Source organism: Furipterus horrens, unplaced genomic scaffold (assembly GCF_987537825.1).
Source record: "Furipterus horrens unplaced genomic scaffold, mFurHor1.1.pri manual_scaffold_16, whole genome shotgun sequence".
NCBI lineage: Eukaryota > Metazoa > Chordata > Mammalia > Chiroptera > Furipteridae > Furipterus > Furipterus horrens.
This window is the reverse complement of record NW_028327186.1, coordinates 2312110-2336366: the sequence shown is the minus strand read 5'-3', so window position 1 is coordinate 2336366 and position 24257 is coordinate 2312110. Positions and strand designations below refer to the sequence as shown.

Genomic DNA, 24257 nt, shown 5'->3' with positions numbered 1-24257 from the left:
TGTGTGCATTTCATTTTACTTCCAAAAAAAATAAAATGTTGGGCTGTAGGCTGAGAAATCCAGACCCCAAGAGGAGCTACAGGCACCCTGTCCCCTCTCCACCAGCGCCGAGGGAGCTGGACAAACCTGGGGCACAGCACGTGCAGCTGAACCTTCCACAGGGAGGAATGAGCGGTCCCTCAATCCCCAGACAGGTAAATATTCTCTTTTCTTTATTCTCACTCAAGGACATTTTTTTCCCATTGCTTTTAGAAAGAAAGGAAGGCGCAGGGGGAGAGAGAGAGAAGGAGAGAGAGGGAGACAGAGGAAGAGAGAGGGAGGGAGGGGGAGGGGGAGAGAGAGGCGCATGAGAGAAACATTGATTGGCCGCCTCTTGTAGGCTCCCTGACTGGGGATTGAACCAGGAGCCTAGGCATGTGCCCTGACCAGGGATGGGACCCACGACATTTTGGTCTATGGGATGATGCACCAACCAACTAAGCCACACTGGCCAGGGTCCAAGGAGATTTTTTTTATGTGCAAGTGTTAAAGTCAAGAAACAAGTATTTATAAAAGAAGGAATTTATATTTGAAAAGTCTTTATTCCAATTTAACAGCTGCAGAAACATCCCAAAAATTAGAATAGAATTGCAGCAATTTTTTTTCTTTCCTCTAATAACAACAAAATTTAGAAAAATATTCATTCGGAGGCCTGAAAGACCAATTCTTAGCAAATATATATTTATGCAAATTAACCAATAAAACATTTAAGTCTACACGAAAATGGTATATTTACAATTTCCTGGTACTTTTAGAACCAGGCCAGATTTGAATAGCCTCAGAATTCCAGAGATATTAACAATTATCAAATTTCTTCCGTCTGTATTTTGAGTGAATAAAATAGCCCATCACAAACTTTTTTAGTGAGAACTTGTGAGCTATTAGAAATTTTTAAAGTTGAGTTTAGAGAGACAGACGGGGGAAGGGAAAGAGAAAAAGAAACACCAATTTGTTGTCCCACGTATTGGGACACTCATTGGTTGATTCTTGTAGGGCCCTGACTGGGGATGGAACCCACAACCTTGGTGTAGTGGGATGGCGCTCTTAACCAGCTGAGCTACCCAGCTAGGGCACAAAAATTATTTTAAAATATTTTAAGTGAATATAGTTGGAAATTGTAGAAATCTGAGAATCAGTCACAAATTGGGAAACATGTGCTCAGTTTTCACAGGCATGAAGAAAATGACTCTAGGGGCTGCCTCTTTGCTTTTGGGGTGGGGGGGCTCCCCAACTCATCCCTACCCAGAGCCCCACATTCTTTGGGATCTTACAAATGACACAGGAAGACCAGAGAAGGCCTTCATTTTAGCAGCTGGTAAACCAACTATAATGTTTTTTTTCAGACTTGACATGAAAGGCTATTTGGCTCTCATACAAATAATAATACTCTGTGGCTTTGCTTGTAGCGCAGTGGAAATTCTAATGGCCTCGGGTGCCCTAAAACCAGCCAGAAACACCAACAAGAGTCAGGGCACTTCCTCCCTCAGCTGAAACAAATTCTAACAGATATAAGAACAGTGTCACAGCAAAGTGGCCCAAGTTCACAGTGTGGTTTTGCCAGCTGCTTGGAACAGAATCAGAGTGAAAGGGAATGGAACAGGGGGGTGGCTCAGAGGACCAATGCTGCCATACAGAGAGATGGGGCAGGATGACCACCAAGAGCCCTCTCCCCAGCAGGCCTCCCGTGCTGAGGGCTGAGATCTCAGGTGGTCACAGAGAAGCTCTATCCTACCTCCTTTAGGCCAGCATCTTGTCCAGGCACCAGGCAACACCAGAACAGAGCTCACCACGGTGGCTCATTTACGCAAAGAACTCAGTAGATCAAGGAACTAGTATAAGTGACCCACGGACATGGACGACAGGGTGGGGACTGACTGTGGGAGAGGGGTGGGTGGGGTGAGGGGAAGCAATGGGGGGAAAAGTGGGACACCTGTAATAGAAAAACAATTTTAAAAAAAGGACTCAGTAGATACACTCTATTTCTACTTCCGTATCTGACGTAGGAAATATGTAAAAAATAATAGGTATCTGTAGTGTAGGGACATGAGTTTAGGCAGTATCTGAAAAGGTCATCACAAACAGGACTGAGGTATGAATGTGGGTGAGCAATGACCTTTCTGAATAATTAGACACTGGTAAGATGAAGGAGGTGCCAGCAAATAGAAGGCGTGAGCGGGCTTTGGGGGTTCAGCACCAGCTAGTCCTGGGAGGGGTGTGACCCCTGCCCAGGGCTGAACACCCGGCCGCAGGCACCCGTAAAAGAAGAAGAACTCAAACATTATACAAGCGCTGCCATCATGCTCACCTGACTCTCTTGCACTAAAATAAAACAACTGCAAACAGAACTGGACATTCTCCGTAATTTTTGCCTTTTGCTTGAATGAAAACGAGCCGGGTTCAAAATAGAGAAAAAAAATGTAAAAAGCTTGGGTTCTCAGATAAAATACAGGACGGTCTGGTTAAATTTCGATTTCAGATGAACAATCAATGATTTCTATAAGTATGTCCTGTGCAAATATTTGGGACAATCTTACGCTAAAACATTGTCCATTGTTTAGCTGAAATTCAAATTTAACGGGCATCCTGTGTATCTATTTGCTAGTCTGGCCACTGCTGAGGAAGCACAGACTTGTCTTAGCTCTTTCAAACCCTCTCTGCTGGTCACCCTGTAGGATGGTAAAACAGGGATCGAGGCAGACGTGCACTGAGTTTTCACGGCCAACGGTAATCCAGAGGCAGCCAGGACGGGCCCACGTCCCAAGATGCTCTTTTGGTCTCCAAAGGAAAAGCACCCTCATTCGAGGCTCTAAAGCAGTGGAACCAGACTCGGCCCTCCGCAGCCCCAGCCCCTGCCTGCAGCCTGCACGGTGTCCACCCAGCACAGGTGCACAGACATGTATGCTAGCAGGCGTGGGGTCACCGCCAGCACAGGCAGGTGGGCGCCTCCTCACAGGTGCTGTGTGTGCCAGGTGAACCCACCCCACACCCCCACAAAGGTGTTCTAAACTTTGAACAGCGTGTGGATCTGAAGTTCAGAGCAAGCAGTTGGACTCAAGTCCAGGGGAAAAGGTCGGCCCCGTGCCGCTGCAGCCCTCATTACTGACAGGCGGTGTCCTGTCAACAGAATGAGGAACCGCCATGTGTGTGGGGTTCGGACACACGCTGTCCACGTGTGTGTGCCGCAGGAGGCTCAGGAACAAACAGCAGCATCCACCCTGTGAGAAAACCCGCCTGGAGCGGACCGGGGTGGGAAACCTACCATCGAGGCTGATGTTCTGGAGCTATGTGAGGGGTCACCTCACAGAGTGAAATTTAACAGAACTACATGAATGTTTGTATAATATAATTAACACTTCACAGTCCGCAAGTGGCTGCATTTGCTTAAAAAATGAACGTAGGCCCTGGTTGGGTGGCTCAGTCGGCTGCAGCGTCGTCCTGTGCACAGAAAGGTTGCGGGTTCGATCCCTGGTCAGTGGGGGCACAAAGGCAATCAGTCGATGTTTCTCTCTCTGTCTCTCTCCCTGCCCCTTCCTCTCTCTCTCAAATCAATAAATATACCCCTGGGTGAGGATTAAAAATAATAATAAATGAATTTAGGGTTTTGTTGCTGCCATTTTGTTTTGCTTTGTTTTGTTTTTAGCTCTTTAACTTGGTCAGACCGGAACTAACCTATGCACACGAAATAAAAATCTCTTCTGACAATAAAAATAACCTACTTTAGCTGGTATTCCCCATCAACAATTTCAAGATACAGGCAATAGTTCCTGAACTAATTTTACAGGATAGTATAGCACCAAAGCTCAAACCCTTAGGAAGTGATCAAGCTTCCTGTAATGACAGAAATCCTGTGAAGCTAACTACATTGTTTTTTTGGTCAATTTTTCCCTTTAACAGACATCAGCAGTTTTGGAAAATATGCTTTTTTGGTTAACTCTCAGGTTTCAGAAAACATCCACAAGAATAGGGAACATGAGAGTCCCTACTATAGCCAAAATGTTCTTTTTGAAAAATTAGATTTCTTATTACTCAAATGACTACACTCCATTACCTGAATTTCCTAAAGTAGTTTTTTAGAGTCTGTACAAACACACACATCGAAGGGATGCCCCAGGGCCGTGTCTGCTCCGGGCAGAAAGGACCCCTGGGCGACAGCCCCTCCTGTGCCCACTGCCACCCTCACCTGCGCAGGAGCCGGAGGTTAATGGAACCCCCACAGAGGCAAAGGAGCTGCTCCTTCAGTCACTTATGCATAATCCCTGTAGAATAAAGCACCACCTTTGATTTCATTCATCTGCTTGGTAAACGGAGGACGGGGCTGTCAAGTGGCAGAACGTTTGTGGCCAGAACGTTTGTGGCATGACTTAGTCATGCTGAGACCCAGGGCGGGTACTTAACTTGAACTTGAGTTTCGTCACCTGTGACAAGAGGATAGTGTGGTCCCCGCTCCCCTACCTAGAGGGTGGAAGAGGTGATGCTGCTGGCAGCATGGCACCCAAGGGCTGTCCTCTGTGACGCGTCATTATGGGTACAGCACACAGCCTGGGCACACAGAGATGGCCCGGCGGTCCCCTCTGGCCCTGCCCGGCTGCACGAGCCCTGCCCTCACGCCCCACCCCCATGGCCTGAGCAGGGGCAGAGTGTGCTCTGCAGGTGGACAGCGTGGCCTGAGCACTGTGACAAAAGGCTAACTGACCTGCGCAAGCAGACGCGGGGATGAAATCCCCCACTTAAAGGCAGAATCTGACGCTAGAGAGATCAATTCTGTGCCCTCTGATTTCTAAGAACAATCCCTCACTGAAGCGCCTTTCGATGCTCACGTTACCCTAAACACTCAGTTTCCGTCGCAGCTGTGCTTCCTCTGCCTGGAAAACCCGGCTCTGGCTTCCACCGGCCAGAGAGGGCGCCTCTGTGGAGAGCTCGGGCATCCCCTAGCCGCAGGTCTGAGTCCCTGCGACCCAGCCACCCCACAGCTAGGCGTGCACCTGCCTGCCAGACACGCACCCGAATGTTCTGGAAGGACCACGGTCACACGGCTCGAGAGACTGGAAGCTCCGTGAATGCCTACGGACGGTGACCCTCACACTCGTATGCAGCACTGAGCGCCAACGAGCTCCAGCCCCAGCCAGGACCTGGACGGCGCCTGCGGGCAGCACGCAGGCGGGAGGGAGCTGGCAGGAGGCACGCCCATGGGGCGACGTCGCGGTCCCGGCGGGGGGCTCCCGGCGATTCTGCACCTGACCTGGGCGAGGATGACACGGTGTCTTCACTTTGCGAGCACGGACCAAGCCTGCTCTTACGAGGCGCCCCTTTCTGTGTGAGCTAGGCTTCTATGAAAGGCCGCACGTCAGGGGGAGGGTCTGGTGCCCCGTGCCACCCTCGGGACTCGGCTTTCCTGCCACTCCAACAGGCAGAGGACAGACGCCCCAGACGTGCGGGCACGTCTCCTGGGGGCCCTGGGGGTGGCTGGCCCGCCGTTTCCAGCAGAGCCTGTGCTGGGGGGCGGGGGCTTGGGCAGAGGGGCGGGGGACAGCCAGCAGGCCCGGAATTGAGGCACGCCATTTAACAAGATTGCTAGTGCCCACAAGATTCGTGACTCTCCAAATTTACGGTGACTCACCTGTGATCTTGTCAAAACTGTGACAAAACCCTGACCTACTTAGGGCCAGGAAAGCTGGGAAAGACATGGTCGCCTCCCTGTTTAAAGTGCCTCCCATGACTGAAGCCAGAGCAGAGCAGGAGAAAACCCCAAATTCACTGCATTCCAGAAGATGGGTTTACGTGCTTGGCCCCGATGATCCCCGCTGTGGCCAGGACACATGTCCTCACTGATGCCTGGGGAAGCTGAGGGCTGGGGCTGGGGACTCGAGTGAGAATCTGCAGAGCACTCGCCCCCGGTCTCCGGTCTGATATCACCCCACTGCCGTGCAGCCTCAGCCCTCACCCAGTGGGGGGACTGGCCCCCAGGGCCACCCTCCTGACGGCCTGGGGGGCACAAGCCCTGGATAAGTGCCCTGGACACACATCGCGCACCCAGCTCCTGGGGCGCTGCTCTCGGGAGCTTTTGTCTTCCATGTGACAAGAATATTTTAAGCGTTTTTTTCCCCCCTCAAAACTAAAAAATACAAACGAGCCTTAAGGAACATGATCCCTTCAGAACATGTGCTGATGCTGGCTTCTTTTCTCCACCGGTGCTGCTTCCAGCTCCATCGTTAAACACGTGCAGCTCTAAGCTGACAGCCTGAACCGTTTCCACTGGCCAGGGTGACAGCAGGTGGCGACCACGGCCCCTGGAAACAGCGGGGGTGGTGTCACAGAGGGGCTCTTGCCGAGCTTGGTGACAGTGCACACACCCCGGCTGCGTCACAGTTATTCTTTTGGCCCTCCCTACATAGTTTTCTTCCTGTTCTGTGACTCAAACCATTTAAGAACGAGCAGAGCCGGCCTGTCACATAGAGCACGGCACCCAGGAACGTGCCTCTGTCTTGTGAGGGGCAGCGCCGGGCGCGGCAGCAAAGCTGCCTTCCGTGGCCTGAGGCCCCAGAGTCACGGTCACTCTCGGTGACCACGTGTGGCCTCGCTGAGGACCACCCAGCCAGGCCCGGAGGGCCGCGACCTCGGGTGAGTGCAGATGTGCATTCGGGCTTTCAAATCGGAGTTTATGACTCCTCTCTGGGGCGTCCACCCCAAGTTCCAAGGACATATTCACTGATGGGAAATTAAAAACGAGGGGAGGATGACAACTCCATTGCTTGGAGACACCTTCTACACCTTCCCCATACACAGCACAGTTTCTTGTCCTCCAAACACCTTCCTGCGCCCATCTTACCGCTTATTTTAAAGCAATAATACTAACTTTAGAAAGCAGGACTGTTTGACATGTCCGCCTTCACCGCTGCGCGTGGCCCCGCCACCCCCTCACCTGTCTGGCCAGGGCGCCCGGCTTCCCGGCTGTGTGCACTGGCCCTAGGCGCAGATGAGGAGGGGCCTGGCAGAGCTCAGCAGAACCCTGAGGCTGGCGGCCCTCCCCATGAAGGAGGAAGAGGAGGGGAAGGGGGGGCAGAGAGGCACCCCTCAGGTCTCCTGCTTCTACCTGCTTCTCTCGCCGCCTCACACCTGCAGCCCTGCCGTCCAAATCCACTTATTCTGTGGCCCAGTCACTGTCAGTCACAGGCCCGCAGCCTCGATCTCCTGCCTCTCGGCCTATCCTCTCATTTCCAACGGCCCAACTTCTTATGTTTCCCAACTCAGACCCCGAGGAGTCCTGGCCTCAGGAATCCAGTCCACACGGCTCTTCCCTGGTGGGCTGAGCTCTTCCCGCCTGGCCACGAGGGGCCACAGTGCCGTCGGGGCCCCGGACGGCTGTTTGGTTTTCTTTGGTGGAGGTTCGTGGAACCATAAACTGTGTGTGCACTGCCGTGGGCTAGGAGAAGAAAGCTGGACTGAGCATATGACAGCCCCGAGTAACGCCGCAGAGAGGGCCTCTGACACCCCAAAGGACCAGGAGAGAGGGGGACCCAACAATGGGCGAGGGCCACGGCTCTCCCGTCTCTGGTGACCGGCCACGCTGAGCTGCTGGGAGGCGTCCGTTCGGCCTGGAGCATGTCCGCAGGGCCGCCCAGAGCCCAGCCCCCGGGGAGCCCGCGATCAATACTCCGCTCAGCAGCCCCAGCACATCCAGGGAGCGCAGCGCCACGCGGCCACAGAAACCTCGGTCTAAGAAGGGCATTTAATCATGTGGAAGAGGCTCGGGAAACCACGCCAGGTGGAGAGGAAAACAGAGCCAGAGGGAACACTGTTTGCACCACAACTACATCTTCCCCGGCGGGTGCTTTCCTCAAGGGTGTTTGCTACTTTGATGAGAAAGAAGATGTGCAGACACGACCTCTGTCGCATGAATGCGAGGACACAGGCCCAGGGTAGCATGACTTTGCGGGAGAACAAATGGAGAGGCAGAGTTACCCTCTGCTGCTGGACTGGGGGGGACAGTGAAGACCCCCATCCATCCTGCAGGCTGTGACGAGGAGGGGGTGCCCAGCAGGGCTGCCACCCTTGGGTGGGACTACAGAGGAAGGTCAAGATGTAGGAGGGGGACACCTGGGGACCTTTTACAAAAACGCATGACTACTTCAACTCGCTTCCAGGAATACACGCAGGTGCTGTGTCGTTGCGAGACAAGCCCACCTCATTCCCCACACGCAGAGGAACGGTGCCCAGAGTGGAACCTGGCACACATGTTTCTGACGCCAACACAGGGGCTCAGAAACTTGTCACCAAGTGGAACAGGTGCCCCCCCCTGCTAAGCACAGAGAATGAGGTGCCCCACTTTATTCCAGGAGACGGGGGACACCTGAGACGACCCTATGTCATGTCACTCAGACTTGGCCATGAGTACTACACTCCAGGGAAGTCTCAAAATGGCTTCAGACTCCCAAATCTCCATTCTGTGTGTGTGTTTGGGGGGTGTTAGTGCAAGGCTTCACGGGGTTGCAACACAGGTAAGTTCCTTCCTACAGAAATCTAATGAGTTCTCTCAATGTTACGACCGTGTCAAGCAAAGTCACCATGAGGGAGGTGGCCCGTGGGTGAGACTCATGGACGTGGAAGACTTACGGCCCGCCCTTGGGGAGCTAGGACCCAGCTGCAGATTTCTGGGGGACCACACGCACTGTGATGTGAGCACGTGACTTACGGCTGGCGGTGCAGAGAGAGGGGCAAGCCAAGAAAGGCTTTCAGAAGAGAAACCAGAGACGGTGCCACGGGAGGGGCGGGAGGCTGGGAAACTGTCTTGGGCACCGGGGTGGGCAGGGCAGCCACAGACTGCGGTGTCGGCGGGTCCAGGCAGGTGTCGGGAGACCGGGTTGCCCCGGGGGTGGTATCTAACTCTGAACTTGAAGGAATGGTTCCCCAATTGTAGGTGATACTCCAAACATTCTGTGCTTTTAAAAAAAGTTTTGAACAACTGAGCTCACAAAAGAAAGCTGGGTTAGCTCTCACCCATGGATCGGGTCTGGGGACGCTCCTGTGCCCACCGGCGTGGGGATGGCCATCCGCCGTTCTCAGCACTGACTTGGCACGCATCTCCCAAGGGCCACCTCCTCCACACCGAGGGCTTGCACTTTGCATTTTTCTCTTGTTGATATTATACAAAGAAGCTCACAGGTAAACTTCCAGAAAATATAACACTCTCAGCGGTGAAGGGCCAATCTGTGGCCTCTGCACAGCCGACAGAGCTCCCATGGGCCCGAGGCTGCTCCAGCCGCGAAGCGGCCCTTAGTCAGGAGACCCTGCCCTGGGCATCCCCAGGCCCTGCACACAAATGTCCTGGCCACCGTCCTGCTCTTTGGTGGCTCCATGTTCCAAGCTGTTTCCAACTCCAGAGCGAGCTCGGCACCCTCGTCCCTGGTGACAGGTCCACCCGCCGCCTGCACCCTGCCCTGTGCAAAAGCCCTCCCATAGCCCTCATGGCGGGGCCCCCGGCACACACACTGGCCATGGGCTCAGAGGGCCCTCAGCTCAGACAGACTCTCTCAGTCCCAAAACCACCCACCGAAGAGGGCACAGCGACCTGGGCTCCCAGCACCCTGGGGATCTGACCCACCCTGAGGCCATGCCGAAGAGGAAGCTGCATCAAGGGAGAGAACACAGAAGCAGCAGCCCCCCCCAGAACAGGGGCCGGCAGGGCCAGCAGCCCCCGCCGCCCCCGCCACACTCAGGTCTGCGTTACTCACAGACCTAACAGTCTCTAACACTGTGGTAAGTGATGGATTCAAGCATTAAAAAAAAAAGTGATCAAAACCCTAAGTGATCAGTATGAAACTTTAAAAAAGACCAAAGATATGAAAAATAAAGAGAATGAAAGGAAGTGAATAATGCAATCACAGAAATGAAAGCCCAGTGGCTGGGTTTTCCGGGGGATTCGAGGTGGAGTGGCTGAAGGGCAGGTCGGCCCAGTGAAAGGCAGTCCTGAGGGCGCTCACCAGAACGTCACGAGAGGACCGGGAGTGAGAATGAAGCCCACGGTGAGACAGTGGCCGGACACCCAGGGGCACAGGGCCAGAGGGCCAAGGAAGGACCGACCGGAAAGGCGAAGGAAAGGGGGACGTGGTAGCAGGCCATCTTTGGAGCTAGTGGCTAATCCTGGCCTAGAACTGGTGCCAGACGTGAGTCATGTCCTGTGTGAGGGGGGCCCAGAGAAGCTCCTTCTGTTATCCTCCCAGGTGCCGAAGAAGCTTCCGGAGGCTGCCCTCTACGAGATGCACATGCTCCGGTTGTGCGGGGACCCCAGACGCAGTCCTTCTCGAGCTACAGCTGCACTTGACCCTCTCCCACATCTACAGCGGCGCAGGGATCATTGCCACTGAGACTCGGGGAGGCTGACTTCCCGTCTGCAGGGACGGGGTCTCAGCCCTGCTGGCTGCTCTGAAGCTGTGGGTCACACGTCCCCGTAAGTGACAGCCCCTGTGTGCTCTACTAGCAGGCAGGTAGGCAGAGAAAGAAGAAAGGTATTCAGAGACTGTGGCTCGCTGCCTGGTAGAGAAGGATGGGTTTCCTCATGGAGCAACGTGGCCGGCAGGTGCCCCAGGCCCAGAGGCTGAATGAGCTGCCCCAGGACCGCCTACTGTGGGCCTGGTTGGGCTGAAATCCCCACCAACTCTCCTTCCTTGGGATTTAGGATGTACTACCTGTAAGCTGCGATAGCCTTTGGAAGACGGAGAAACTCTGCAAAACTGAGGGTTGTACACACACAACTCTTGAAAATGGAACGTTTAAAACAAACAAGCACACTTCCACCACGCAAGTGAGCTGTCCCACAATGCGGTTTGTGCCAGGAGGTCTGCACACACGGGAACGCTCAGGAAAACACACAACGTCCACAAGCTTCGACTCAGCCCGACGAAGGAAGCACCCGCCTGCGGAGGGTCAAGGACTGGGTTGGGTGCTTGGGGAGATGGCTTGTGCTTTGTGAGACCGACAACCGGCAGCTGCTGTGCCCCTGCCTGGTCACCTGAGCAGTGGCACCTGCCTCACAGGGTGGCTGAGAGGTTCACACTAGATGATGTTGGCAGGACACAGAGCTGTCCGTGGTGGCCACTCTTTCTGTGGAGGGATGATGGCATCTGCTTAGTATTCATTGGTGACTAAGGCAGGAAGCGTTCATTCAAGGCTTCATTGATGAACATCCAAGAGGTTACAGAGATTTCTGAGATAAGGTGGTGGGTCAGACTGAGGCTGCTGGGACCCGCAGGGGCAGGATCGGGCCTCGGCCAGATGGCCAGCGTGGTACCTGCCTGCCTCTGTCCCCAGGCCACTGTGCCGGCCGGGAGCTGGGGTCTGGGCAATGCCCAATCTCTGATACAATAGCTGGTCTAATCTAACAGAAGGGCCTTTGTGCAAAAGGGTTCTGGAGCAAAACAACAACTCCTCTCGGAAAAGGAAGCCCAAAGTTACCAGTGCTAACCAATGCCCAGCTCCGGGGCGAACTGCTGACCCGTTTCTCAAAGCACACAGAGTCCCCCAGTTCCCTCAGCGTCCACACAACCACTGCCAGCCTCTTCTGGTGAATGGTTTCCTCCGCCACACTTTCGTGAAAGCCTCCAAAACAATGAAAGGAGAGAGAGAGAGAAATAATCCCACCTTCAATGAAAAACGAGACCCAGGTCATCAGAATGGGCCTCCCACGCCAGTGCCCACCGGCTGACCCCCAGGGCAGACAGCCGCTGCTGGGAGAAGGGGCCTGGCCCTGATGTCATAGCTCATGGGGACATAAGCCCAAAGCCACAGGGCAGGCCGCTGGCCTGTGGACGTGGCCTCGTACAGGGAGAAAGGCAGGCAGCAAACCCGAGATGGGACCACAAAGGCTCTGCTACCAGCCACCCCGACTTAAATGCAAAATGCAAGGAACATAGCCCTGCTGGGCAAAGGAAACACAGTTGGAGAAACTGGATTCCAGACCACAGGTGCGAATCACGTACACACCTGCCCAGCCACACTGCGGGCCCATCCCTCAGCAAAGAGCGACCCTGTCAAACATGACAAAAGCCACACAGGAAGCAGACCCAGGCCCGGGGTAGGGGCAGGAACCAGCAAGCGCAGGTGTGCGAGGAAATTCTCACAGGGGGACAGGTGAGGAGCCACCACCGCCTTCCCCATAGTCCCTGTTAGTTTCCTGTTACTCTGTAATGTCCCCACAGAAGGGGTGGCTTTGACAGATTTTTAAAAACATGATTCAAGTGATGTATTTTTCTGGATTTTATTTATTTGTAGAGAGAGGGGAAGGGAGGAGAAAGAGAGAGAGAGAAACATCACTGTGTGTTTGCCTCTCGCACGCCCCCAACTGGGGACCTGGCCCACCACCCAGGCATGTGCCCTGACTGGGAATCGAACCGGCGACCCTTTGGTTCACAGGCCGTTGTTCTATCTATGAGTCACACCAGCCAGGCCTCAGGCAATATTTTGAAGCTCGCAGGAATTCTCCAGGTTGGTGTCCCGAGCCATCTGGGAAGAGAGCAGGGGACCCAAACCAGCAAACTGGACAAGGAGCAGCAGACGACGGGAGAGGGGTTTGGAAGGAAGCCCCAGAGAACGCCTCAGGGGTCGCTGGTAAGAGCGCTGACGCTGGGCGCCCCTGGAAGCCGTCTGGATGCAGCATGAAGGCAGGGAGACAGGGAGTGGAGGTCACCTGCGCGAGGACGCGTGGGGTGGGTCCTGACAGCCTGAGAGGCTGTGACACAAACGACAGCACGGTCCCCGTCTCACCCACGTTCTGCGAGTAGGAAGTGGAGGCTCAGAGCAGTGACGCCCCCTCACCAAAGTCCCTGAGACCCCTGGCGATTGAGCAGGCCTCTCCCCAACCCCACTGGGAAGAGATTAATGCCCAGGAGGCTGTGCAGCGTGAGGTGGTGTCCAAAGACCGCGTGGTGCCCCAGTTTTCCTGTGTCGCCTTATGTGCCCCGCCCGGCCCCCGAGGGGCAGCCCAGTGTGCCTGCCAGGGGTGCTTCCTCGTGCCCCCCTCTCCCGTTCCGTGAATGCGCTAGGACTCCGGGCGACATGCGGAATCAGGGGTCCCGCCCTGATGCAGGCTTGGCAGCTCCGTGGACTTCAGCGGGCGGAGCAGGCGGCCACGCGGCCTCCTGCTCAGAACACGTCAGCTGCTCTTCCTCCCTGTGAGGAAGGCTGTGGCCGGCATGGCTCTAGGGTCAGGGCAGGTGTGTGTGAGGGGGTCTGGGCTTGATTCCAGAATGTTCCACCACACGCTAAACACTTGACTTTCCCACCCTCTGGCGCTCTGGGCACCTCCTGAACCACAGAGGGTGAATTCCTGATTGCACCCCTTTTTTTCAGGAATGCCCACCTCCCTCTGCTCCCTCTAGGGCTGCACACCCAGGTGCACCCAGAGTGTGCAAAGGGCCAGGAGAGGGAGGACCACAGCCTTCTGTTCTGAGAGGGGGCTTCTCTGCGCAGACCGCGGCATCTAACCGTGAGCTCTCGCTTCATGACTGCAGGGCCGTGGTTCAGCTCCTTTCCGGGCAACTTCTGCGGGACTGAGGATATTGAAAGGTAAAAACGACGGAGAAACCTAATGGCTAAAAGGAAAAATTTCCTAGCAGTGCTTCCACCAGAAAGCAGCATTTCCCCTCAGCACCAGGGGGCCAGACTCGTACATTGCGCATCGTGTTTCTGTTCCGGGTGAATCTTATTCTCCTGACAAACAGACGTATCATAACATTAAAGGCAGAGACAGGACCCTTTAGAGCACAACGATGAGCCTGTGAGCAAGGCCTGGCAGGGAGCACGAGGGCAGGGGACAGAGTGGACAGTGCCATAGCTGGCCACGCTCATCAGCATCTAGAGGGAGGCCCTGGGGTCCCACACCCCTCGCCAGGGACAGTGTAGAAAGCTCCCCTCTTCCTGGCCCCTCTGCAAACCCAGACAGGGACAAGTGGGGCAGGGAGAAGACTTTTTAACAAGCGAGCATGCAGCCCTGACCGGTGTGGCTCAGTGGGTTGGGCATCATCCTGCAAAGCAAAAGGTCGCTGGTTCAATTCCCCGTCAGGGCATGTGCCTGGGTTGCAGCTTATGTCCCCAGATGGGCACTTATGAGGGGCAAATGATCGATGTCTCTCTCCCTCTCTCCCTTCCTTCCCCTCTCTCTAAAAGTAAATAAATAAAATCTTTTAAAATATCTAGTATGCGATAATTTGTCTGAGCAAGCAGATGTAGCTAGTATTCCCTAAGACTGCATACAGCGACGGTGGCCTGGGACAGACACACGTATGAAACTATATCGTACTCTGTGCTGCAGGCCAGCCAAGTCCCATTGCTGTGAGTCACCAGGTAGTCCGGGTTCTGTTTTCCTTGCATACCTGCAAACTACGGGCTAAAGCTGGAAAAGGTTTCAAATTTTACATAAACTACATTCTCAACCACACTGCCTTGAAACTCCTGGGAGCTAACCAATTCTAGAAAGAATAATTCAAGTTCTAATTTTAATTCTCGCAAGACTGTTACGGGCATTGAACAAACACAAATGGAGAGTCTGTTCTGCGCAAGGTACTCATGAGGTGTAATAGGGGCTCCTCCTCAAGGAGCTGAATAGGCAGGAGGAAGGTCCTCCACACATCTCACATCTCATTACAAACACTCGGCCAAGTGCTCTGTGTTCTCCTCAGCCAGGGAACTGCATGCAGACATTTAAAAGAGACGCCTCCCTTTTCCTCACTGTCCTCTCTCAGCAGTGACAAGCTGGCACTCGGAGAAAACGGAGGGATTATCCTGCGTGAAACCACGCAGTGAAATGGAAGACCAGAGAGCAGGCAGTTCCATATCCGTACTTGCGTGGGAAATTAAGACCTAGAGATGCGCTCCGAGGGAGGGCTGGAGCCAGGAAGAGGCCATCCTGGGCTGGGAGCTGCGTCCCTGGGGGGCCAGGCCACGCCCTCTGCAGGGGACAGTGGGCCACACACATCGTGTCCATGGTCCTGGCCTGGCCCTCCAGTCACCTCAGCACAGAGGAGTGAATTTCAGGGCAGCGACATACAGACCTGTAATAATACCCGCTCGCCACCCCCCCCCCATGCTAAGCAGTGGACTCGCGCCCACACTGACCCCTCCCTGGGACCCCTGAAGCCACCGTCATCGGAATGCATTTCTGAACCTGCCGCCTACGAGACTGTTGGTGGGATGAGTCAAGTCCACTTGGTAGAAGAGACATGAGGAAGCCCTGCCAATCCCCCCTGGCACAGGCAGACGACCAAGGGGTCACGCCCGGACTCACAGCACAAGTGCCTGCCTGCCTGGGGTCAACTCCATGTCCAGCCCAGTGGGCCCGCAGGCTCGGTTCACACTCAGCACTTTGGACAACACAGACTTGACAAACAAACTAATCAAGAGACGCGCACGCACTGCTAGCTAACTTGCAGTTCCAGGCCACATGTTCCCAAGAGACCCAGCCCAGCCTTTCAGTAACTGCGCACCCAGGGTGCCAGCTCAGACAGACTGCCACAGAGCTCTCCCTCAGCCTGAGCCGCGGCAGCGCCTGCAAAAGAGCCCCTTCCTGGCGCACATGGGGGCCTGCATTGCCTCTGAGGTGGCGCAGATACCTCTGCGCCTAGGGCCAAGGACTAAGGTGCCCTGTGGGCTTGGAGCCCAGACGTACTCTGAGCAGGCCAGCAGGCCCTGCCGGGAGCGCCCCATGAACTGCAGGGCCCCACCGGGGGAGCCTTTGCTCTTTCAACTTCCCCGCCCCCACATCATTCCTGGGAGCAGCTAATCTTTTGTCAACTCCGAAGAGCAAGCAAATGTCTCCTGTAACCATCCTGAGCAGGACGCCCGGAAGGTGTAGGAGACACAGCCCCGTTCTCAGGGAGTCAGCACTCTACTCTGATTCAGAGAAACTTCCTTTAAAAAACAAAAGAAAACATACCTGGCTAACGAGTCTAGATATACCACAAGAATCACTAAGCCATAAAAGGCCATCCATCCTTCTTACCTAGGCCTTCTTCTTTCTTGACCAAAGAAGCCAACGCAAGTTCATCCAAGCAACCCCCAAAGTTACAAGTGCAAACGGTGACTCCATCAAGTGCCGGGGAGAGAGACATACTTGGTCCCTTGTGCCTCTTATTGGAAGGACTGGTTGCTCTTTAGAATGGGAGACCTCACTGCACACATGCTCATCTGCTCCCCTCTGAAGGCTGTGGGAGGGCAGAGAACATGTTTTCCCTGGGGACTCCTGGGACTGGGCCCAAGGTCGCAGAGCTGGTTGCCCTGTCCAAGCAGCTGGCAATGTGCCCCATTTATTTTTACTGTTCAGTGGTGGTTCCTTCAAGAGACAGCATGATGCTATTCAAAAGACTGGAAAAAAACAAACACTCCAATTCATACCATTTAAAGAGGAAAAGTTAACTATGTATATCTTGGGTGCCAATCTTTTTTAAAGGCATGAAGAATTACACATGCAAATGTATTGCCCACACTTCAATAATACTCATTTCTTTCCAAGCTAAAAATCGTCGTTAGGATATAATGGGGAAAGAGATGGTAGTTCCGTTCTTGGAACCCACCCCAATAAAAGCGTGCTGACTCAGCATTCAGGGTGGGGGTGTGGGCTTCAGAAGGTGGGGCCGGCCATGTCCCAGGACACAGCCCACTGTGCAGTCTCTTCCACAACAAAAACGTGCCAGGCCCACCCTGAGCTTAATTTAAGAAACAGGAGCCCTGGCCAGATAGCTCAGTTCGCTAGAGCATCATCCTGATACACCGAAGTTGTGGGTTCGACCTCTGATCAGGGCACTTACAGGAACCAACCAATGATGCATCAGTAAGAGGAACAACAGATCTCTCTCTCTCTCTCTCTCTCTCTCTCTCTCTCTCTCTCTCTCTCTCTCAATCAACCAATAAAAAGAAAAAAGAAAACTGCTAAAATGGAAGCACAACGATGATGATTTGGGAAAATCAGGGGGGTGTCAGCCCCTGGAGAGTAGAGTCAGGGTCTTCTCAGAGGCATCAAGTCCCAAGTTGGCAGCAGGGACAGCAGCCAGGACACCACTTCTGCTTCCAAGCAGCTGCCTGCCTTCCCTGGGGCGAGCTCCTAAACTCTTGTCCCAGTAGCAGAAACAATCTAATCTCATGGTGGGGAGGGGCAGTGTTCACACCGATCCCTAGCACCATGTGAAACTGCAGTAATCTAATAAAACAATCGAATGAAATGCTTAGCAGTAAAGGAAATGACTTTTAAAGGTTTTCCTGTTATATTTCATAAAAGTCAATACAGCATCTTACTTATGTATATTCATTCAGACATCAAATTTCCATTATGTTTATAAGGAAAATTATATAAGAATAAATCCAGCTCAAACAGAAAAGCCTTCCTAGGAAGGAAACACTCAAAATCCTTCCCACTTAGAAAATGAGTTTGTTTACTTCAGACTTAGCTGCCTAAACCAGAAGAGATGCATTTAGAACCGGCCTGAGCATTAATGGACATTTGACTCCTCAGAATGTGAGAGGGTGGGGAGCAGAAATCTCTGACAGCAGGGACTGGGGTTTCACAGCATCGTGAGACTTTCCTAGATCAGGACTTGGGGACTGGGGGGGGGGGGGGGCGGCGGCTACTGCTCTCAATTTCCCACAAGGAGCCCAGAGCATGACGGGACTACACCTCGTCCAGGGGGCTGGCTGTGGCTGAGGAAGGAGGAAGTACACAGGGTCTGTGACGTCCCGGCCCCAGTCTTCACCTGCACCACAGGAAACGCCCGTCCCAGCTGGGCAAGATGACCCTCCACACGGGACCTCCTCTCCCCAGGCTCAGTTCCTGCCAGGAGAAGCCTCAGAGGCCACTTACTGATGAATGACCTGGCACACGCCTAAAGTCAGATTAAATGCACTGCTGTGACAAGCACAGTTGCCTCTTTTCCCCTGTTTTTATTTTTATTTTCTCTGGCAAAAGGAACATACAGGGATTAAACATTTGCTTGTCTCCAGCAGGGAAACCCTGGGGCTGGTAACAGACACTGAGACCCGGGGTTTAAGTCAACTGGAGTCAAACCAGGAGCAGACACGACAGAGCCCTAGCACCGTGAGGCCTCACCAGGACTAGGATGCCCTTCCACCAGGCCAACGCGCTCCCTCCCTCCAAGCCAGCACGGTCCCTTGCGCAGCCTGGGAAGGCCCTGCATCTTCACACTAGAACCAAACGCCGCTCTCCCAAGACATGGAGCCATAAAAGCCATCTCCCTGCCCCAGCCAGGGAAGCCACAGCCTCTGGCTACTCAAGTAAGGGCCCGTCCTTCTGTCATTTCCCAGCCCTTGGGCGACAGGCACGCGAAGGCGCGGCGCAGGCGCGGGCGCGCACAGTCCCCCAACCTGGGGATCCCTCCCCAGGTGGCTCAGGTAGGGCCCGCCAGCAGCGTTTAGCACGCCCCCTGCCGGCCCCGGGGGAGCTGACTCAGCCTTTATTCTCGGCCTAAGACAGGAAGGAGAGACGTGACCTTAAGGTCCCAAGGGAACAAAAAGAAAAGGCAAGGCAGTTTTGGCTTCTTAGAGACGGAAGACACACTCTAAGCGTACAAGGGTATGAAGAGGTTTTAGGGTGATTGTTTCTGAAGTATTTCAGGAAACAAGTGACGAACATCTAAAAATCGAGTGGAAACACTGTATTTTCACAAGTACTACAGTGGGTTAAATCGAAAACATCATGGCGAACGTTCCCACAAGTCCACAGGTGCAAAACAAAACGGGTATGTGGCCAGAGTGCTTTCACAGACTCAGTTTCTAAAGGGTTCACAATCCGAAGCCTTAAAAACCAATTTTCATCCCCAGTCAATTGCAGAAAAATCTCAGCCATGACTTAGGAGCTCCAGTGTTAAAGCAACCATACATAACAGGGCAAAGTCACCGAAAAGGCACCCATTGGAGACAATTCTGCTGTAAGGTTCCCTGTCTCACGCAGCCTTGCCAGTATAAATAACTTTGGCACCTTTAAGAGGTGAGGCGCCCTGGACACCCTGCTTGCTTGCTTCAGAGGGAGGTGCCTCTCCCCTTCTCCACAAGGTGACAACAGATGGCCCAGTGTCTCCGCAACTCCAGTGCTGGCCTCCACCAGGGCCGAGGGCCTCAGCAGGGACTTCCTCAGGTGACACCTGCCACATGGAATCCAGACTGAACCCACTCCTGGCGAGACTCCATAGAGCAAAAGCTTCTGTCCGTGGCCCCCTGGATGTCATGGGCCTAAAGCAGGCCACCGCTGTCTCATTTTCTCCACACCACCCGGGGTCTGAGGGCTTCATGTTCCTGGCCAGGCTCTAACTTTTGTGCAGCATGTGGTCCTGAATTCCTTCCAGACCCAATAGGATACACTAATAATTTAAAGCACGCATGTTTTAACCAATTAGAAGTAGTCATTCATTATTAAGTACAAAAAATGTCAATACTTTCGTCCCTTATTGAATATCCTTTCGACATGATAGGCTGAGGTAGGTATTCAGACTGTCTTGGGAACTGGCTTCCTTTGGTTCCCATAACAGTTGGTACTAATGGAACACTCGCAAACATAATAATGATGGCCTGCTGCTTCAGGTTAAGGGGGGGCATTCCCCAGAACCTGGTGTGCTGCAGGTAGGTCTCCAGCCTCTGCGCTCTCTGCCCTCTTTAGGTATTGAACTGGCCTTGGAGGCTGATGGGACACACAGCTACCAAGGTAAGGAAATGAAGAGCCAGGAGGACCCCAGGGAAGCTGCCACCCCTGTCTTCAGGGTCGGCTGCTCCCAGACACATCCTGGAGGGGGCGGGGGATGGAGAAGGAAGGAGAACTGCAGCTGTTCACCAAGGCCCGTAAATATTTTGGTGATACCGGCCACCTTTTCCTGACACATCGTCTGCCAAATCAAATATAACATCTTTAAAAATTTTTCCAGCTCACAGCTCACTTTCATTGACAAATATAAGCATCACTGATGCACATAAGAGTCAGGTACGGCTTTCCCTGGATCCTTAGGCTGTGGATGAAGCGATTCCCAGACCCACCGGATCTTACAAGTTTCCTGGCAGCCACACTCAAATCTATGAATTCTCAAGCCGGCGGGAAGAAGAACCGTTTCACTTGTGCGAGGTGTCTGAGTTCAGAGGGCAAAGGCAAATCCGTTTCATTGCAAAGCCTCTCGAAGGGCTGCAATAGCTACAGGGGAGGGGGGTACACTCGCGCGGTTGTGTCCAATGAAGGAAAGTTTTTGTTCATGATGACATCACTGACATTTCCCAAATTTAAAGGAGCACTTAAAGCTCAGCAGATGCAATTTTTCCCCTCCAGTGAGAAGATACTAGGGAAGGCCTCCGGGTCCACAGCCAAATTGCATTAAGGGTTTGCCTGCTGTCCAGCCAGACCCAGTGGAGCGAGCGAGCAGAGCTTCGGGCCGCGGTGGCCCACACAGCCACAGCCCGGGCGCCCGGCTAGGGGCCTCACGCGCTGCTCCTGGGCCGGGCCGGGCCGGGCCCGGGAGTCGGCCGGCGCCGCGGGACCCTCGTGCGTCCACACGGACCGAAGGGTCGGTTCCCCCACTCCTGTCATCACGTTCCAGTGCGGACAGCTACACGGCCCGGAGGAGACACCGGCCCCGAGCCAGCGCGAGCGCCGCACCCTGCCCGGGAGACGCGCGCCTCTCCGGGCCGGAGCCGGTGGCCACGGTGCCCGCGGGGTCCAGAGCGGAGCCCGCAATGCAGACGCGCCCGCGAGCCGTGCGCGGAGCCCGTGACCCCCACGCCCCCCGCGCCCCCGCGCCCTTGCCTCAGGGCCACCCGGCCTTTACGCCCACCCGCTTCGCCGTGGAGGGACCCGGCGCCCGCGCTCGCACGGAGCACCTGCCTCGTCCGCGGCCCCGACCCCGCCGCCGCCGTCAGCACCGCGGCCAGCGCCGTCTCACCTGCCGCGCGCGCAGCTCCGCTCAGCCAGCCCGCAGAGCCGCAGTCGCCGCTACCCGACTTCCATTTTCTCTCTTTAAAGGAAAATCAGATCAGCTGTTTCGCTCGCGCTTCGGCTCCGCGGCCCCCTCCCCAGCTGCCGCTAGCGGTCCCGGGGGCCTCTCCTCCCCCGCCTCCTCCCGCGCGCCGCTCCGCCCCTCGCGCCCGTCCGCTCCGCCTGCGGCCGCGCGCAGGGCCCGCCTCCCGGCTCCGCCCGCCGCCGCTCGGCGCGCGCCCTCGCCTGACGTCACCGGCCTCGGCCGCGCCCCCGCCTCCCGCGGACGTGCGCGCGCCGCGCCCCCGACCCGGTACAGCGCGCGGCGCCCCCGAGCCCGCGCCCGCACCGCGCTCCCACGCTCGCCCTTCCCGGCGCCCCCGGCACCCGCCTGCGGGGCAGCGCAGCCTCCCTTCGCCCTCTGCCTGCCTCGCACTGTTCGCGACCACCTTCCTCGTTTCCCCCTCCCGGCTCAGTCGCCCTTCCCAAGCCTCCCAAACTTTCTCCCACGCATTCTGTCTCAGCTCCATTCTAATCCCTGCTCCGGGCCAACATCTCAGCCGGAGTGGGTCCTTCTGCCCCTTGAACCGCGTCCCCGACCCTTGTCCACTGCTTGCCTTCCTCTTAATACTTTCTCACGCCACCACTTCGCACGGTTCCCCCGGCTGGTGTCAAGGACTGCCCACTGCTCTGCCCACGCTCACGCCCGCCTCTCGGTGTAGCCACGCCCCCTACTGCAAATGGTACTTCATAGTACAGATCTAATAATTAATACATCCTCACCTATTTCTTGACAATCGTTAGTTTACTCCTAACTTAGGACCTTTGCAAGGTTTTAAACATTATATAGGTTTCATAAAATTTAGGGAGTTCTTTGACTTAATATACGGTGAAGTTGACCTTTTTAAATGTACAGTCCTGTGATTTTTAAACACGTGTTTGGGTTCGTGTAACCACCAGCACACATCAGGGGCCCATGCCTCAGAGAACTTCCTGGTGCTGCCCTTTCACAAGCCACACTCTCCCCAAACCCTATTACCTGCTGGTATCCGGTGGCCACTGAGATGTTCTCCATTGCTGGGTTTTTATCTTTTTGAGAATATCATATACATGGAATTATGCAATATTCAACATTTTGGAACTGACTTTATTCATTTGCCCTATGTCTTTGGAGTTTCATTCATGCTGCACATGTCAGTGGTTCTTTTTATCGTTGGGTACTGGCCCATGATCCGTACCGCTTTTTGTTTATTTACTCTCTGAAGGTTCTTTGGGTGGTTTCCAGTTTTGGATGGTTATGGATATTCTATAAACATTTGCTTGCAGAGTTTTGTATAGACAAGAGTTTTCAAAGTAGTTGGGTAAATACCTTGTAACGGCATTGCTAGGTCTCAAGATGAAATTGTTTAAACTTGAGAGGAACCTGCAAACAGTTTTCCAGAGTCTCCATTATTGTACCAACCACCAGCAATGTCTGAGGATCCCACTTTCCTGCACTCTTGCCAGCACTTGGTGTTTGCAATATACATGTTTTATTTTAGACATTCTCATGGGTGTGTAGTGATATTTCATTGTTTTGATTTTCAATTCTCTAATTAAAAATAATGCTGCGTATCTTTTATTATGCTTATTGCTATCTGTTGATCTACTTCAGGGAGGTGTCTGTTCAAATCTTTGACTCATTTTTTAGTTGTTTTTCCCGTTTTCTTATTGTTGTGTTTTAAGACTTCTTGACATATTTTGGATAGAAGTATTTTATGTAATATGTATTTTGCAAATTTTTCTGCCCGTGTGAGGCTAGTCTTTAAAACAATTTTTTTATCGATTGATTTTAGAGAGAGAGGAAGAGGGAGGGGGAGAGAGATACTAAGATTTGCTGTTCCACTTATTTATGCATTCATTGGTTGACTCTTGAATGTGCCCTGACCAGTAATCGAACCCGCAGCCTTTTTGGTGTAAGAGATGATGCTCCAACCAAATGAGCCACCTAACCAGTACTGTAACTCTTTATTATTCCTTTGATGTCTATGAAGTCAGGAGGGGTAAATCTTTCAGATCTGATATTGGTAAACTGTATCCAATAAATTGTTTCTTGGTTGTTCTGGAAGATTTTCTCAATTTTAACGATTTTTCCCCCCAAAGAACCAACTTTGGGGTTTGTTAATTTTCTCTATTATTTTCCTGTTTTCAATTTTATTTGTTTCTTCTCTAATTTTTAGTATCTTTCCACTTGCTTTAGGTTAACTTGCTCTTCTTTCTCTAGTATGCTAAAGTGGAAGCTGAGTGGTTTTTAACTTTTCTTCTTTTCCATTTAATGCTACAAATATCACCCTAAGCATTGCTTTCTCTGCATACTACAAATTTTATAGTTCTATTTTCATTTAGTTCCATATATTTAATTACTCTTGATACTTCCCCTTTGATCCAAGTATTACTTTGAAATATATTGTTTAGTCTCTAAATAATCTGGGATTTTCATCTTTCTGTTCTTTATTTCTAGGTTAATTTTGTTGTGGTCTGAGAACATGCTTTGTATGGTTTCTATTTTTCATTTGATAAAATGCATTTTATGGCCCAGAATATGGTCTGTGTTGGTGAATGTCCTGAGTTTGAGAAGAATGCATGTTATGCCATCTTTGGATAGAATATTCCATAATTGTCAGATCAAGGTGATTCTGCCATTCTGATTTTCTGCCTCCTTGAGTTATCAGTTATGAAAGAGGAATGTTGAAGTCCCTAACTATGATAACGGATTGGTCTATTGGTCTATTTCTTTTTTCAGTTTATCAGTTTTTGCCTCACAAGCATGTTTAGAATTATTTAGTCTTCTTGGAGAATTGGACTCTTTATCATATAGTTGTCCCACCTTTATCCCTGATAATTCTCCTTGTTTTCGAGGCTGTTTTGTCTGAAATTAATTTAGTCACTCCAGTTGTCTTTTGATTAAGGTCAACACGGTATATCTTTCTTCATATCTTTACTTTTAACCAATCAGAGACTTTAAAATTAATGTGGGATACTTGCAGACAAGATATAGTTGGGTCTTGTTTTGTTATTGACTCTGGCAATATCTTTTCATTGATCTGTTTAGACAATTCACATGAAATATAATTATTGATCTCTTTGGATTAATATCCACCATATTTGTATCTGCTTTCTATTGGTTACCCATGGCTTATTTTTCTTTCCTCTCTGGTTTTAATTGAGTATTTTATGTTATCCTATTTTACATTCTCTCAAAGTATCAGCTGCATTTCTTTTAAGCATTTTTAGT

At 52.9% G+C, this 24257-nt stretch overlaps 1 protein-coding gene across 1 annotated transcript in view; it reads right to left on the bottom strand.

Annotated features, from left to right (window-relative positions):
- OTUD7A (OTU deubiquitinase 7A) overlaps nucleotides 1–21092 on the bottom strand; it is a 102535-nt gene extending 81443 nt beyond the window's left edge. The window contains exon 1 of the mRNA XM_090263690.1: nucleotides 20952–21092. The gene's annotated coding sequence lies outside the window, so the exon portion shown is untranslated. The remainder of the gene's footprint in view (nucleotides 1–20951) is intronic.
- Between the last annotated feature and the right edge of the window lie 3165 nt (nucleotides 21093–24257).